The sequence below is a fragment of the Canis aureus genome, chromosome 16, assembly GCF_053574225.1.
Source record: "Canis aureus isolate CA01 chromosome 16, VMU_Caureus_v.1.0, whole genome shotgun sequence".
Taxonomy (NCBI): domain Eukaryota; kingdom Metazoa; phylum Chordata; class Mammalia; order Carnivora; family Canidae; genus Canis; species Canis aureus.
In genome coordinates, this window is record NC_135626.1 from 41,406,951 (window position 1) to 41,420,975 (window position 14,025).

Genomic DNA, 14,025 nt, shown 5'->3' on the forward strand with positions numbered 1-14,025 from the left:
GGGAGAAAATCAGGGGTGAGGAACTCAATGGGCTGGCTAGGACTTGGGCATGCACAGCCCCTCAAAACAAAAGGAACAGAACACACACACACATACACACACACACAACCGCCCCCACCTCACGATACATGTTCAGAGAAGTGACAAGACACTTTGCTATGAGTTTCTAGGGTGTAGGAACAGTGGAAGGCGAGGCCCGGCCAGTAAAGTCTGTTACGGAGAGTCCTCTGGTGCCAGTCTCTCTGGGCCGATGAGGATCTAGGGTTGTCGGCGACTAACTCCTGTACACATCTACGGGCAGAGTTCTTCCTTCTGTTTCAGCTCAAAACAATCCTCATGCCAGAGTGGCATACTGGGGAGCGGGGTCAGCAAAATCCGCTACCCTTCAACCTCCCATTCGACGGGAAGGCCTCGCTCCCTTAAACTCTCCGGCAAGCCCACGTCCCAGACACACGTTAAGAAGCCACTCCGGGGATCCCTGGGTGGTGCAGTGGTTTAGCGCCTGCCTTTGGCCCAGGGCGTGATCCTGGAGACCCAGGATCGAATCCCACGTCGGGCTCCCGGTGCATGGAGCCTGCTTCTCCCTCTGCCTGTGTCTCTGCCTCTCTCTCTCTGTGTGTGACTATCATAAATAAATTTAAAAAAATTTTTTTAAAAAGAAGCCACTCCGGACACCCTCGCACCGAGGCGCCGCGCGGTGCCCCGTGGTGCGCGTCCCCTCTCACTTTTGCAGCAAGCGATGATGACCCGATTCATCTCGTTCCGGGTGTGTTCCTGGTGGCCTCTGCCTGGATGGCACCGACGAGTCATTGAGGGTCCACGGAAGGACCCACACGGTAACCGCAATACGGAAAGAGTTTTGCTCTGTTTAAAAAGCAACGTTTTCTCTCTCTCTCTCTCTCTCTCTCTTTTTCCCCCGTCGGAAGGCCCGTAGAAGGGACAAGTCATGAAACACGGATATTCGCAGACAGAACTGCTCAAAAGAGAAACTTGAAAAAGGAAGGAGAGAAAAGGTTGTTGATCTCCTCTCTTAACTCGTAGGGCAAGACAAGTTGGTAAAAGGGCAGAGGGATGGATGAGATACGCGTCTGCATCTGCGTCGGCGGACGTACCTACCCGACACAGAGGTCAGATGACGTTAGGGGGTGCTCACGGTAGAAATCTTTCAACGTAGCTGCACGTTCGAAAAGATGTTCAAAAGGAAAAGAGGAGAAATGCCGCATGAAGCTGTTTGCACCTGTCTTTCCCGTCCCGGGCTTCCTCCAAGGAAACGAGGCCGGAGGAGCTTTCCGGCTACCGGGCTACCCGGCTACCCGCGCGTTTCCGTTCCAGCGCTGGAGGGCGGGCGCGGAGCGCAGGAAACCAGGAAACGGCGTGGGGGGAAGGGGCGGGACATGCAAATTAACATGGCTGCTTCTCCCGGGAGCTATGGGAGCAAGACCATAAAAATCGCAAAAGCCCCAGACAAGTTAAAGATCTGACAAGCTGCGTATGTTTTATGAGTTGTGAGGGTGACAGACTGTCAAGTCTGGGGGAAGAGGGTGGGCTTTCGTTTGAGGGTGACTTTTCTCACCGTGATCTTAAAGATGTTGGAGAGGGAGGGTGTGCAGGCGCCGCGGAGCGGGGCGTTATCGCTTCTCGGCCTTTTGGCTAAGATCAAGTGTAGTATCTGTTCTTATCAGTTTAATATCTGATACGTCCTCTATCCGAGGACAATATATTAAATGGATTTTTGGAGCAGGGAGATGGAATAGGAGCTTGCTCCGTCCACTCCGCGCATCGACCTGGTATTGCAGTACCTCCAGGAACGGTGCACCCCCTCGGGGGAAATTCTCAGCTGTTAAAGGAAAGCTCTACGTTGCAGGAAGCGTGGCAGTCGTTGTGCTTGCGGCCTGCTTCTCCTCTCTCTCGGTCTTCTGCCGGGGCTGGTGTGTGACGATGATGATGCTTGTCTTGCTCTTTCTTATATGGTTTCTAGGAGACTGGCTCTCAAGCCAGGCTGCAGCCTACGAGTTTACCAGTCAACCTTTTTCCCGTTCTCCTTGGGGCGCTGTGACACTAGAGGTTTCGTCTCCCATCTTCTGGTCTGCCTGCGCTTAGCGTTCCCGAACTTTTGGGAACTCTAACGTTAACCGTACTGGGTCGGAAGGAATTGATGTATTGACTCTTCCTACCCATGAACACAATTTTGCTTCCTTTCCTTTCCTCTTTTTTAAGTTTGCGGGTGTTCTCCTTTTTTGCTTTCCTTATTTGAGAGAGGGAGCCAAGGAGCCCGACGTCGGCCTTCACCCCGGATCATGACCTGAGCGGAAGGCGGACGCTTAGCTAACTCAGCCACCTGCGCCACCCAGGGATCCCCGGACTGTGTCTTTCAAAAACATGGTCCAGGGCAGCCCCGGTGGCGCAGCGGTTTAGCGCCACCTGCAGCCTGCGGGGTGATCCTGGAGACCCGGGATCAAGTCCCACGTCAGGTTCCCTGCATGGAGCCTGCTTCTCCCTCTGCCTGTGTCTCTGCCTCTCTCTCTCTCTCTCTCTGTGTGTCTCTCGTGAATAAATAAATAAAATCTTTAAAAAAAAAAAAAAAAAAAAAACATGGTCCATTTTGTAGGGGAGCAAATTGTCCTCTACCTTTTTAGCATCCCAGCGTGAGTCCGTAATTTATGATTGACAAGAGAAAAGCATACACATTTAATCGAGGTTTTCAGAACAGTGCAGCCTTCCCCAGGAAATGAAGTCCTGACAGAAAGTTAAACTTTGAGTATGTCTCATGCTCAGTGAAGAGTGGACTGTTGCGTAGAAAGGATAGGTCAAAGAACGTGAGTGAAGGTACTAAACTTGGGAAATGACAGTTCTCTGGGTTTTTTTTTTTTTTAAGATTTTTTAAAAATTGGGGATCCCTGGGTGGCTCAGCGGTTTAGCGCCTGCCTTTGGCCCAGGGCGCGATCCTGGAGACCGGGGATCGAGTCCCACGTCGGGCTCCCACCCTGCATGGAGCCTGCTTCTCTGCCTGTCTCTCTCTCTCTCTCTCTCTCTCTCTCTCTCTCTCTCGGTGTGTGTGTCTCTCATGAATAAATAAAATCTTTTTTTTTTTTTAATTTTTATTTATTTATGATAGTCACACAGAGAGAGAGAGGCAGAGACATAGGCAGAGGGAGAAGCAGGCTCCATGCACCGGGAGCCGGACATGGGATTCGATCCCGGGTCTCCAGGATCGCACCCTGGGCCAAAGGCAGGCGCTAAACCGCTGCGCCACCCAGGGTTCCCAATACATAAAATCTTAAAAAAAGAAAAAAAAAAGAAAAAGAAAAAGAAAGGGGAACCCTTATACACAGTTGATGGGAATCCAAGCTGGTGCAGCCACTCTGGAAAACAGCAGTTCCTCAAAAAGTTGAAAATAGAGTTATCCTACAACACAACAGTTGCACTGCTGGATATTTACCGCAAAGATACAAACGCAGTGATTTGAAGGGACACCTGCACCCCATAGTTTATAGCAGCAAAGTCCACAATAGCCAAACTATGGAAATAGCCCAGATCTCCATCGACAGATGAATGGATACAGATGTGGTCTGTATATCTATCTATCTATCTATCTATCTATCTATCTATCTATCTATCATCTGTATGTATGTGCATATGTATACGTATATGTATGTATACATATACAATGGACTACTACTCAGCCATCAACAAAATTGAATTCTTGCCATGTGCAACGATGTGGATGGGACTAGAGGATATTATGCTAAGCAGAATAACTCAATCAGAGAAAGACAATTATATGATCTCATTCATGTGGAATTTAAGGAACAAACCAGATCATAGGGGAAGAGAGGAAAAAATAAGACAAAATCAGGGAGACAAACTATAAGGGACTTAATCATATGAAACAAAGTTGAAGGTCACTGGAAGGGAGAGGGGTGGGAGAACGGGGTAACCGGGAGGTCGACATTAAGGAAGGAATGTGATGTAAGGAACTCTGGGTGTTATAAAACATTGGTGAATCGCTGACCTCTACCTCTGAAACTATAAATACATTATATAAAGGGGCTTTTTGGTCTTAGAGCCAGTCTCCTTCTTGGCCTTTCCATAGGGCTAGAATCTTGGTAGGTCCTGCTTTTGGGGGGTGGGGGGGTAAAAATTGTTTTAGCCAAGGAGAAGGATTCTCAGTCATGTCTTGCCAGGCCAGGATGTAGGGCACCTGGTCAGGGTGGCCATCTGGTTTATTTCTGAAGATCACGGCCTTAACCTGTAAGATAATAAGTAGGTGGAAAGTTCCTTCTTGGGGCCATCCTGTGTCAAAGGTTGGCCATTCTGACATGCAATAAGTCTGAAATTTCTCTCTCCTTATGTCTATGCTCAGATTATGAGCTCTTTCTTTAACATCAGAGAAATGGGGAGAGCGTAAGAAACAGGGGGGTGGTTTGTGTCTGCCCCATTATGTCCCCAGTCCACACCAAGGCACAAACAGTTATGACAGTTAAAGACACAGTAACACAGACAAACGTTCCAGGGCGGCTGCGGAGACAAAACAGAAAGTAAACTGAAGGGCTGGCAGTCGGCCCTCCTCACAGATGAGGACTTCGTCCTCCTGGCAGAGGCAAGGGATGTCTCCCGAGACCCCCGGTCGACGGCCTGCCAGCGCGTCCACCTAAGCCAATGTCAACCTAATACAGAATGGAATTCCAACAGGTAAAAATACAGTATAGAGCTCTCAGAAAATAACAAAGACACAGGTAGAAAAAGTTGGTACTCACTAGGCGTGGACCCTCCGGATGGGGTCCTGGGGGTCTCTTGGATCCCTGATGAGCCCCCAAATGTTGTGCCCAAGATTGGGAATCCAAGAAACCACCAAGGAGCCGAAACCGATGCAAGTACATAAGGGTTTTTTTCTTTGTTTACATGAGGGTTTATTAACAAGCTCGACCTTGGGGTAGAGGTAGAGGTCAGCGATTCACCAATGTTTTATAACACCCAGAGTTCCTTACATCACATTCCTTCCTTAATGTCGACCTCCCGGTTACCCCGTTCTCCCACCCCTCTCCCTTCCAGTGACCTTCAACTTTGTTTCATATGATTAAGTCCCTTATAGTTTGTCTCCCTGATTTTGTCTTATTTTTTCCTCTCTTCCCCTATGATCTGGTTTGTTCCTTAAATTCCACATGAATGAGATCATATAATTGTCTTTCTCTGATTGAGTTATTCTGCTTAGCATAATATCCTCTAGTCCCATCCACATCGTTGCACATGGCAAGAATTCAATTTTGTTGATGGCTGAGTAGTAGTCCATTGTATATGTATACATACATATACGTATACATATGCACATACATACAGATGATAGATAGATAGATAGATAGATAGATAGATAGATAGATAGATAGATATACAGACCACATCTGTATCCATTCATCTGTCGATGGAGATCTGGGCTATTTCCATAGTTTGGCTATTGTGGACTTTGCTGCTATAAACTATGGGGTGCAGGTGTCCCTTCAAATCACTGCGTTTGTATCTTTGCGGTAAATATCCAGCAGTGCAACTGTTGTGTTGTAGGATAACTCTATTTTCAACTTTTTGAGGAACTGCTGTTTTCCAGAGTGGCTGCACCAGCTTGGATTCCCATCAACTGTGTATAAGGGTTCCCCTTTCTTTTTCTTTTTCTTTTTTTTTTCTTTTTTTAAGATTTTATGTATTGGGAACCCTGGGTGGCGCAGCGGTTTAGCGCCTGCCTTTGGCCCAGGGTGCGATCCTGGAGACCCGGGATCGAATCCCATGTCCGGCTCCCGGTGCATGGAGCCTGCTTCTCCCTCTGCCTATGTCTCTGCCTCTCTCTCTCTGTGTGACTATCATAAATAAATAAAAATTAAAAAAAAAAAAAGATTTTATTTATTCATGAGAGACACACACACCGAGAGAGAGAGAGAGAGAGAGAGAGAGAGAGAGAGAGACAGGCAGAGAAGCAGGCTCCATGCAGGGTGGGAGCCCGACGTGGGACTCGATCCCCGGTCTCCAGGATCGCGCCCTGGGCCAAAGGCAGGCGCTAAACCGCTGAGCCACCCAGGGATCCCCAATTTTTAAAAAATCTTAAAAAAAAAAAAAACCCAGAGAACTGTCATTTCCCAAGTTTAGTACCTTCACTCACGTTCTTTGACCTATCCTTTCTACGCAACAGTCCACTCTTCACTGAGCATGAGACATACTCAAAGTTTAACTTTCTGTCAGGACTTCATTTCCTGGGGAAGGCTGCACTGTTCTGAAAACCTCGATTAAATGTGTATGCTTTTCTCTTGTCAATCATAAATTACGGACTCACGCTGGGATGCTAAAAAGGTAGAGGACAATTTGCTCCCCTACAAAATGGACCATGTTTTTTTTTTTTTTTTTTTTTTAAAGATTTTATTTATTTATTCACGAGAGACACACAGAGAGAGAGAGAGAGAGAGGCAGAGACACAGGCAGAGGGAGAAGCAGGCTCCATGCAGGGAACCTGACGTGGGACTTGATCCCGGGTCTCCAGGATCACCCCGCAGGCTGCAGGTGGCGCTAAACCGCTGCGCCACCGGGGCTGCCCTGGACCATGTTTTTGAAAGACACAGTCCGGGGATCCCTGGGTGGCGCAGGTGGCTGAGTTAGCTAAGCGTCCGCCTTCCGCTCAGGTCATGATCCGGGGTGAAGGCCGACGTCGGGCTCCTTGGCTCCCTCTCTCAAATAAGGAAAGCAAAAAAGGAGAACACCCGCAAACTTAAAAAAGAGGAAAGGAAAGGAAGCAAAATTGTGTTCATGGGTAGGAAGAGTCAATACATCAATTCCTTCCGACCCAGTACGGTTAACGTTAGAGTTCCCAAAAGTTCGGGAACGCTAAGCGCAGGCAGACCAGAAGATGGGAGACGAAACCTCTAGTGTCACAGCGCCCCAAGGAGAACGGGAAAAAGGTTGACTGGTAAACTCGTAGGCTGCAGCCTGGCTTGAGAGCCAGTCTCCTAGAAACCATATAAGAAAGAGCAAGACAAGCATCATCATCGTCACACACCAGCCCCGGCAGAAGACCGAGAGAGAGGAGAAGCAGGCCGCAAGCACAACGACTGCCACGCTTCCTGCAACGTAGAGCTTTCCTTTAACAGCTGAGAATTTCCCCCGAGGGGGTGCACCGTTCCTGGAGGTACTGCAATACCAGGTCGATGCGCGGAGTGGACGGAGCAAGCTCCTATTCCATCTCCCTGCTCCAAAAATCCATTTAATATATTGTCCTCGGATAGAGGACGTATCAGATATTAAACTGATAAGAACAGATACTACACTTGATCTTAGCCAAAAGGCCGAGAAGCGATAACGCCCCGCTCCGCGGCGCCTGCACACCCTCCCTCTCCAACATCTTTAAGATCACGGTGAGAAAAGTCACCCTCAAACGAAAGCCCACCCTCTTCCCCCAGACTTGACAGTCTGTCACCCTCACAACTCATAAAACATACGCAGCTTGTCAGATCTTTAACTTGTCTGGGGCTTTTGCGATTTTTATGGTCTTGCTCCCATAGCTCCCGGGAGAAGCAGCCATGTTAATTTGCATGTCCCGCCCCTTCCCCCCACGCCGTTTCCTGGTTTCCTGCGCTCCGCGCCCGCCCTCCAGCGCTGGAACGGAAACGCGCGGGTAGCCGGGTAGCCCGGTAGCCGGAAAGCTCCTCCGGCCTCGTTTCCTTGGAGGAAGCCCGGGACGGGAAAGACAGGTGCAAACAGCTTCATGCGGCATTTCTCCTCTTTTCCTTTTGAACATCTTTTCGAACGTGCAGCTACGTTGAAAGATTTCTACCGTGAGCACCCCCTAACGTCATCTGACCTCTGTGTCGGGTAGGTACGTCCGCCGACGCAGATGCAGACGCGTATCTCATCCATCCCTCTGCCCTTTTACCAACTTGTCTTGCCCTACGAGTTAAGAGAGGAGATCAACAACCTTTTCTCTCCTTCCTTTTTCAAGTTTCTCTTTTGAGCAGTTCTGTCTGCGAATATCCGTGTTTCATGACTTGTCCCTTCTACGGGCCTTCCGACGGGGGAAAAAGAGAGAGAGAGAGAGAGAGAGAGAAAACGTTGCTTTTTAAACAGAGCAAAACTCTTTCCGTATTGCGGTTACCGTGTGGGTCCTTCCGTGGACCCTCAATGACTCGTCGGTGCCATCCAGGCAGAGGCCACCAGGAACACACCCGGAACGAGATGAATCGGGTCATCATCGCTTGCTGCAAAAGTGAGAGGGGACGCGCACCACGGGGCACCGCGCGGCGCCTCGGTGCGAGGGTGTCCGGAGTGGCTTCTTTTTAAAAAAATTTTTTTAAATTTATTTATGATAGTCACACACAGAGAGAGAGAGGCAGAGACACAGGCAGAGGGAGAAGCAGGCTCCATGCACCGGGAGCCCGACGTGGGATTCGATCCTGGGTCTCCAGGATCACGCCCTGGGCCAAAGGCAGGCGCTAAACCACTGCACCACCCAGGGATCCCCGGAGTGGCTTCTTAACGTGTGTCTGGGACGTGGGCTTGCCGGAGAGTTTAAGGGAGCGAGGCCTTCCCGTCGAATGGGAGGTTGAAGGGTAGCGGATTTTGCTGACCCCGCTCCCCAGTATGCCACTCTGGCATGAGGATTGTTTTGAGCTGAAACAGAAGGAAGAACTCTGCCCGTAGATGTGTACAGGAGTTAGTCGCCGACAACCCTAGATCCTCATCGGCCCAGAGAGACTGGCACCAGAGGACTCTCCGTAACAGACTTTACTGGCCGGGCCTCGCCTTCCACTGTTCCTACACCCTAGAAACTCATAGCAAAGTGTCTTGTCACTTCTCTGAACATGTATCGTGAGGTGGGGGCGGTTGTGTGTGTGTGTATGTGTGTGTGTGTTCTGTTCCTTTTGTTTTGAGGGGCTGTGCATGCCCAAGTCCTAGCCAGCCCATTGAGTTCCTCACCCCTGATTTTCTCCCATGTATATATAAGATACACACACTAATAAACGTGTTTCCTCTTGTCTTTGGTTTTACAAAGCCCCAGCCCATCCACCCACCCACCCCCCTCCGCCAAGGACCTCAAAGTGGAGAAGAAAAAAGATCTCCGAGACCCTACAAGAGGCTTTCCGGAAAGTCGGGGTCATTTGGTGATTTGGGTGGTTGAGTAAATCTTACCCAGAAGAAAGGGAGGCTAGAGCGAGGCCAAAGCCGCAAACTGGTAAAAAGTAGTAGCAGTTACTCCAACTAGCCAGCACAGGGGATGTTTGGTCTCATTTTGTTGTTCGGACATTCTTCTGTTTTGTCTCCGTTCTGACGTGACCACGGAGTGGTCTTGTTTCTGTCTTGATTCAGTTCGTCAAGGTCACAGAGCGGCCTTGTCCGATGTTGATGTTGACAATAAATAAAGGAGATCTCCTGTAAGATGGAGTCAAGAAGCCCTGAAAGGGGAGCCCTCAGGCACATACCACTCCTTTGCAGCCTGACTAACTAGCAGGAAATCGTTAAAACTTATTCTGACGAGGGAGAACCTTTTCACGTAGGGAGTTCATCTCCTGCCTTTTAAGAACAAGAAGGATAAGGGCGCCTGGGGCGGCTCAGTGGTTGAGCCTCTGCCTTTGGCTCAGGTCACGATCCTGGAGTCCTGGGATCCAGTCCCACATCAGGCTCACCGCAGGGAGCCTGCTTCTCCCTCAGCCTGTGTCTCTGCCTCTCTCTGTGTGTGTCTCGTGAATAAATAAAATCCAGGGATCCCTGGGTGGCGCAGCGGTTTGGCGCCTGCCTTTGGCCCAGGGCGCGATCCTGGAGACCCGGGATCGAATCCCACATCGGGCTCCCGGTGCATGGAGCCTGCTTCTCCCTCTGCCTGTGTCTCTGCCTCTCTCTCTTTCTCTCTCTGTGACTATCATAAATAAATAAAAATTAAAAAAAAATAAATAAATAAAATAAAATCCAAAAAAAAAAAAAAAAAAGAAAGAAAGAAAGAAAAAAGAAGGAGAAGGATAGAGCCCTCCTTGCCACAGCAACAAGGCAGGAACCACCGCTTGCACTTAATGAGAAACTGCCACAATCTCACACTCTTGTTCTTTTCCAGTGAGCTTTCGTTCAAAGCAAGCCTCCCTCCCCAGTTTCCTCCTAAAGCCTAAATAGAAGCTGACCTTCCCTCTGCCTCCTGGGACCTGCCCGAGGTTCACCACGGCTTGCATGTCCCTAACCGGGCTTCCTCCGCCATTCCTAAATAGACTCATTTGGTTAGTAAAATAACTGGCTCTTGTTTTTAAGGACGCCGCCGCTGTGTGAAACCGTTTATGTCCAACCGGAGACCACCACAGCCTAGCTGTGAGTGGCGGGCCAGCTTCTGCCGCTGCTCTTCTCTCTCTCTCTCTCTCTCTCTCTCTCTCTCTCTCAAAACTGAAGTCCCGTCACAGGGTCTCAGCGGTCCTATTTTCCCTGTATCTCCACACGATCTGCTATTTCATCATCCTAGGAATATTTTTGCCTGTCTGCAAGGACGAAGAAGTCTACAAGGATCGGGAGATGGAGGAATGAAGGAACCCCTCAGAGGGGTGTTGCAGCGGTGGCGAAGCAAGTCCACCATCCTTCGGCTTTCTCCTGGCCTTGTTGCCATAAAAGACGCACCGATTCCTCTTTCCGGAAGGTAGACAAGCAGATGGGAGACAACATCCTTGCAGGCCCAATTTTGCTTTTGTTTTGTTTTGTTTTTTTTTGTTGTTGGTGGTTTTTTTTTTAATTTTTATTTATTTATGATAGTCACACAGAGAGAGAGAGAGAGAGAGAGAGAGGCAGAGACATAGGCAGAAGGAGAAGCAGGCTCCATGCACCGGGAGCCCGACGTGGGATTCGATCCCGGGTCTCCAGGATCGCGCCCTGGGCCAAAGGCAGGCGCCAAACCGCTGCGCCACCCAGGGATCCCCCAATTTTGCTTTTGTTGAATGCAAGAGAGAATTCGGAAATCTTCATCTTTTCACCCGGATGATGAAGAAAAGAACACTGACAGAGGAGCCTATTTCCGTGAGTCGAAGTGTGAGACTGTCAGAGGGATCGGAAGATGAAAGCAAAGGACTGGACTGGTATATGTTTGTTTGTTTTTTTAAGATTATATTTATTCATTCATTCATTCATTCATTCACGAGAGAGGCAGAGACATAGGCAGAGGGAGAAGCAGGTTCCAAGCAGGGAGCCCCATGCGGGACTCGATCCCGGGACCGTGGTGGCATCGCACCCTGAGCCAAAGGCAGACGCTCAACTGCTGAGCCACCCAGGCTTCCCAGGACTGGTCTCTAAATGAGGATGGTGAGAGGAGTTACATGAGGGAGATCTCCGACCTCATATGTGCAAATGACCATATCCTAGAGATGGATTTTTCTGCAACTCAACAACACCGTAAGCCACGAACATTTTCAACTGTTGTGTTTTTGACAATGCAAGTGCGAGAAGAACCAGAAGTCGTGGCAAGCCAGAACCTGTTGGAGATGCATTTGAGGTCACCGACGGGTATGACAGCCAATGAGCAGTTCCTGCCTGGCATTTGGAGGATGTCCCCGGATTCAGGTATTTAGACCTTGAGAACCTGGAAAGTATGAAGTCATTTAAAATGTGAGAGTGCTACGTTTAAATCGATTTTTAATAAAGCTGTTTTCCGCTATGGTTTATTTTGACTTCTTGTGTGTGAGGGCCCCTTGGACGGATGCCCGGTGGCAAATGTGGACGGTGTCTAGTTTTCCCTGGCACACCGAGAGCTGAGGTGAGCGGGATGAGCCCGAGCCTGGTGGTGTGCTTGTTGCCAGCTACGTTCAGTGGCCCAGATGGCCCCAAGAACGCTGCACGGGAGCCGAGGGTACGTGCAGGGAAATTCTTCTCGGTCAACGGGGATGCGGGACATGGGGGGTTCGGGGGGTGGGGTGGGGGCGAAGGGACGGTGAAGAGTGGTAGGTACCGAAGGGCGGAGGGAGGGAAGAACCGAGAGGCCAGGTGTCGGGAGGGATCGGCGGAGCGGCTGCTGAGATCACCGGGAACGACGCGAGTGGGTTGGGGAGACAGGCGGCCAGGTTGCCGAACGTTGGAGCCTGTAAGGGAAGCGGGGGCGCAGGCTGCAGGGCTGAGGCTGGGGGGGTAAGGGACAACAACGCGGAGCGAAGCCCCGCTGCAGGAGAGAGAAGCGCTACCTGACAGAGGGCGCAGGGACGCACGCCCTCCGCAGGCAAAAGCGGCGGAAGATAGCAGAGGCAAGGAGAGCGGCGGGGGAAAAAGGGAGAAGCTGATCCCGCGAACACGAACGGAGCCGCCGCCCTAAAGCCGGGGGGAGCCTAAGCACGACGGGGAAAAAAAAATCGACGAGACAAGACCCCCGCGGCGGAGCCGCCGAACCCGGAGAAAAAAAGCTCACGACCGCAGCGCAAACAGCAACCAAAAGCAAAGTCTGTTTTTCGGAAACCGCAAGTGAAGGGGTGTGCACCGTTCCTGGAGGTACTGCAATACCAGGTCGATGCGCGGAGTGGACGGAGCAAGCTCCTATTCCATCTCCCTGCTCCAAAAATCCATTTAATATATTGTCCTCGGATAGAGGACGTATCAGATATTAAACTGATAAGAACAGATACTACACTTGATCTTAGCCAAAAGGCCGAGAAGCGATACCGGGCACCCGGGCCACCGGGGTACCATGTTCCCACCATCCCTATTTCACTCACGGTGACAAGCCTAACCCTCGCTCCCGGCCTGATTTCCTTCACGTCGTCCACAACACGGCCGTCCCCAGCGCGAGACTCTGGGGTAGATGTTTCCTCCTCTTCACTACGAGCGGCAAATCGCATGTCCCTGGTTGCCCCGTCCTGCCCGCGCCGAACGGCCGTTTCTAATCTGCATCTGCATGCCCCGCCTCCTTCTGGCTGCCGGAAGAGGTGCGGCCACCCAGGCCCGGCTCCGCCCTCCGGACCGCCTCCGCTCGCCGAGAGCCAGAGCCCACCCAGCTAGCGGCCCACCTCCCCGCGTGGACAAATCCCGCGCCAGGACCCCGGAGGAGGCGCGGCGACTGCCGGGCACCGCGGAGGGACGGCTGACACGGCCGCAGTTCCCGGGGCTCTCGGGAGGTGTCTTTTTCTTTTTTTAATTTATTCATTCAGAGAGAGAGGCAGAGACACAGGCAGAGGGAGAAGCAGGCTCCATGCAGGGAGCCCGACTTGGGACTCGACCCCGGGTCTCCAGGATCACACCCCGGGCTGCAGGCGGCGCTAAACCGCTGTGCCACCGGGGCTGCCCTCTCGAGAGGTTTCGGTCACCGCTCTTTCCCTCCCCGGCACGCACCGCACACTCCACAGCGGTTCAGCCCAGGAGCTCTCGCCTCCCGCACCCCCAGCCAGTATCCGTCGCGACAGCGACGGCGACGGCGAAGCGGCTCTTCAGCCAGCACCCCACGCCTCCCTCTCCCTCTCCCTCTCCCTCTCCCTCTCCCTCTCCCTCTCCCTCTCCCTCTCCCTCTCCCTCTCTCCCTGCTTGGCTCTTCTCTGCTCGCGTCCGCGTCCTTCGGGCCATCTTCCACCCCAGAGTCCCAGCCCGCGCGACCGGTTCCGTCCCGAGAAGGGGATGTCCCCGGGGTCGCGTTCACGGAATAGAACCACCCCCGTTTCCTCGCGCGCGGTCCAACGCACGCACCCAAACGCCTGCAAACTGCGATCTGCCGAGGCCTGTCGTGAGCCCTTGTGCCCTCCCGGTGCGTGCGCCCTTGTCGCGGTGCCGGCCACCCTCGCCGCGAGGGTCCCTTGGATTCCGGGGAGCCAGGGACGGTGACTGCGAGAGCGCGGGCCGACGTTCTCGGGCAGCATCTACTTCCCCCGTCTCGCCGGCGACCCCGCGTGGCGTCAAAGTTGGGTTCTCTGGGGGAGGGGGACAAGCGAGGAGCAGGGTGAGGGCCGGTCTTAGCGGATGCCTGGGTGGCTCAGCGGTTTGGCGCCTGCCTTCGGTCTGGCCGGGGATGTGATCCTGCAGACCTGGGATCGAGTCCCGCGTGGGGCTCCCTGCATGGAG

General features: G+C 51.8%; 1 long non-coding RNA gene and 3 other non-coding genes across 4 annotated transcripts; 1 reads left to right on the forward strand and 3 right to left on the reverse strand.

The window, feature by feature from the left end:
* The first annotated feature begins 1,630 nt into the window (after positions 1–1,630).
* Positions 1,631–1,821, forward strand: LOC144287347 (U2 spliceosomal RNA). Its single transcript, XR_013355189.1, has one exon. It is a non-coding gene; the product is annotated as a U2 spliceosomal RNA (small nuclear RNA).
* A 5,319-nt stretch (positions 1,822–7,140) lies between these two features.
* Positions 7,141–7,331, reverse strand: LOC144287348 (U2 spliceosomal RNA). Its single transcript, XR_013355190.1, has one exon. It is a non-coding gene; the product is annotated as a U2 spliceosomal RNA (small nuclear RNA).
* A 4,046-nt stretch (positions 7,332–11,377) lies between these two features.
* On the reverse strand, positions 11,378–13,419 carry LOC144286669 (uncharacterized). The gene is made up of 3 exons (XR_013354624.1): positions 12,693–13,419; positions 11,939–12,068; positions 11,378–11,572 (listed from the first exon to the last, which is right to left on the reverse strand). It is a non-coding gene; the product is annotated as an uncharacterized LOC144286669 (long non-coding RNA).
* On the reverse strand, positions 12,447–12,637 carry LOC144287353 (U2 spliceosomal RNA). The gene has a single exon (XR_013355194.1). It is a non-coding gene; the product is annotated as a U2 spliceosomal RNA (small nuclear RNA).
* Positions 13,420–14,025: the final 606 nt, after the last annotated feature.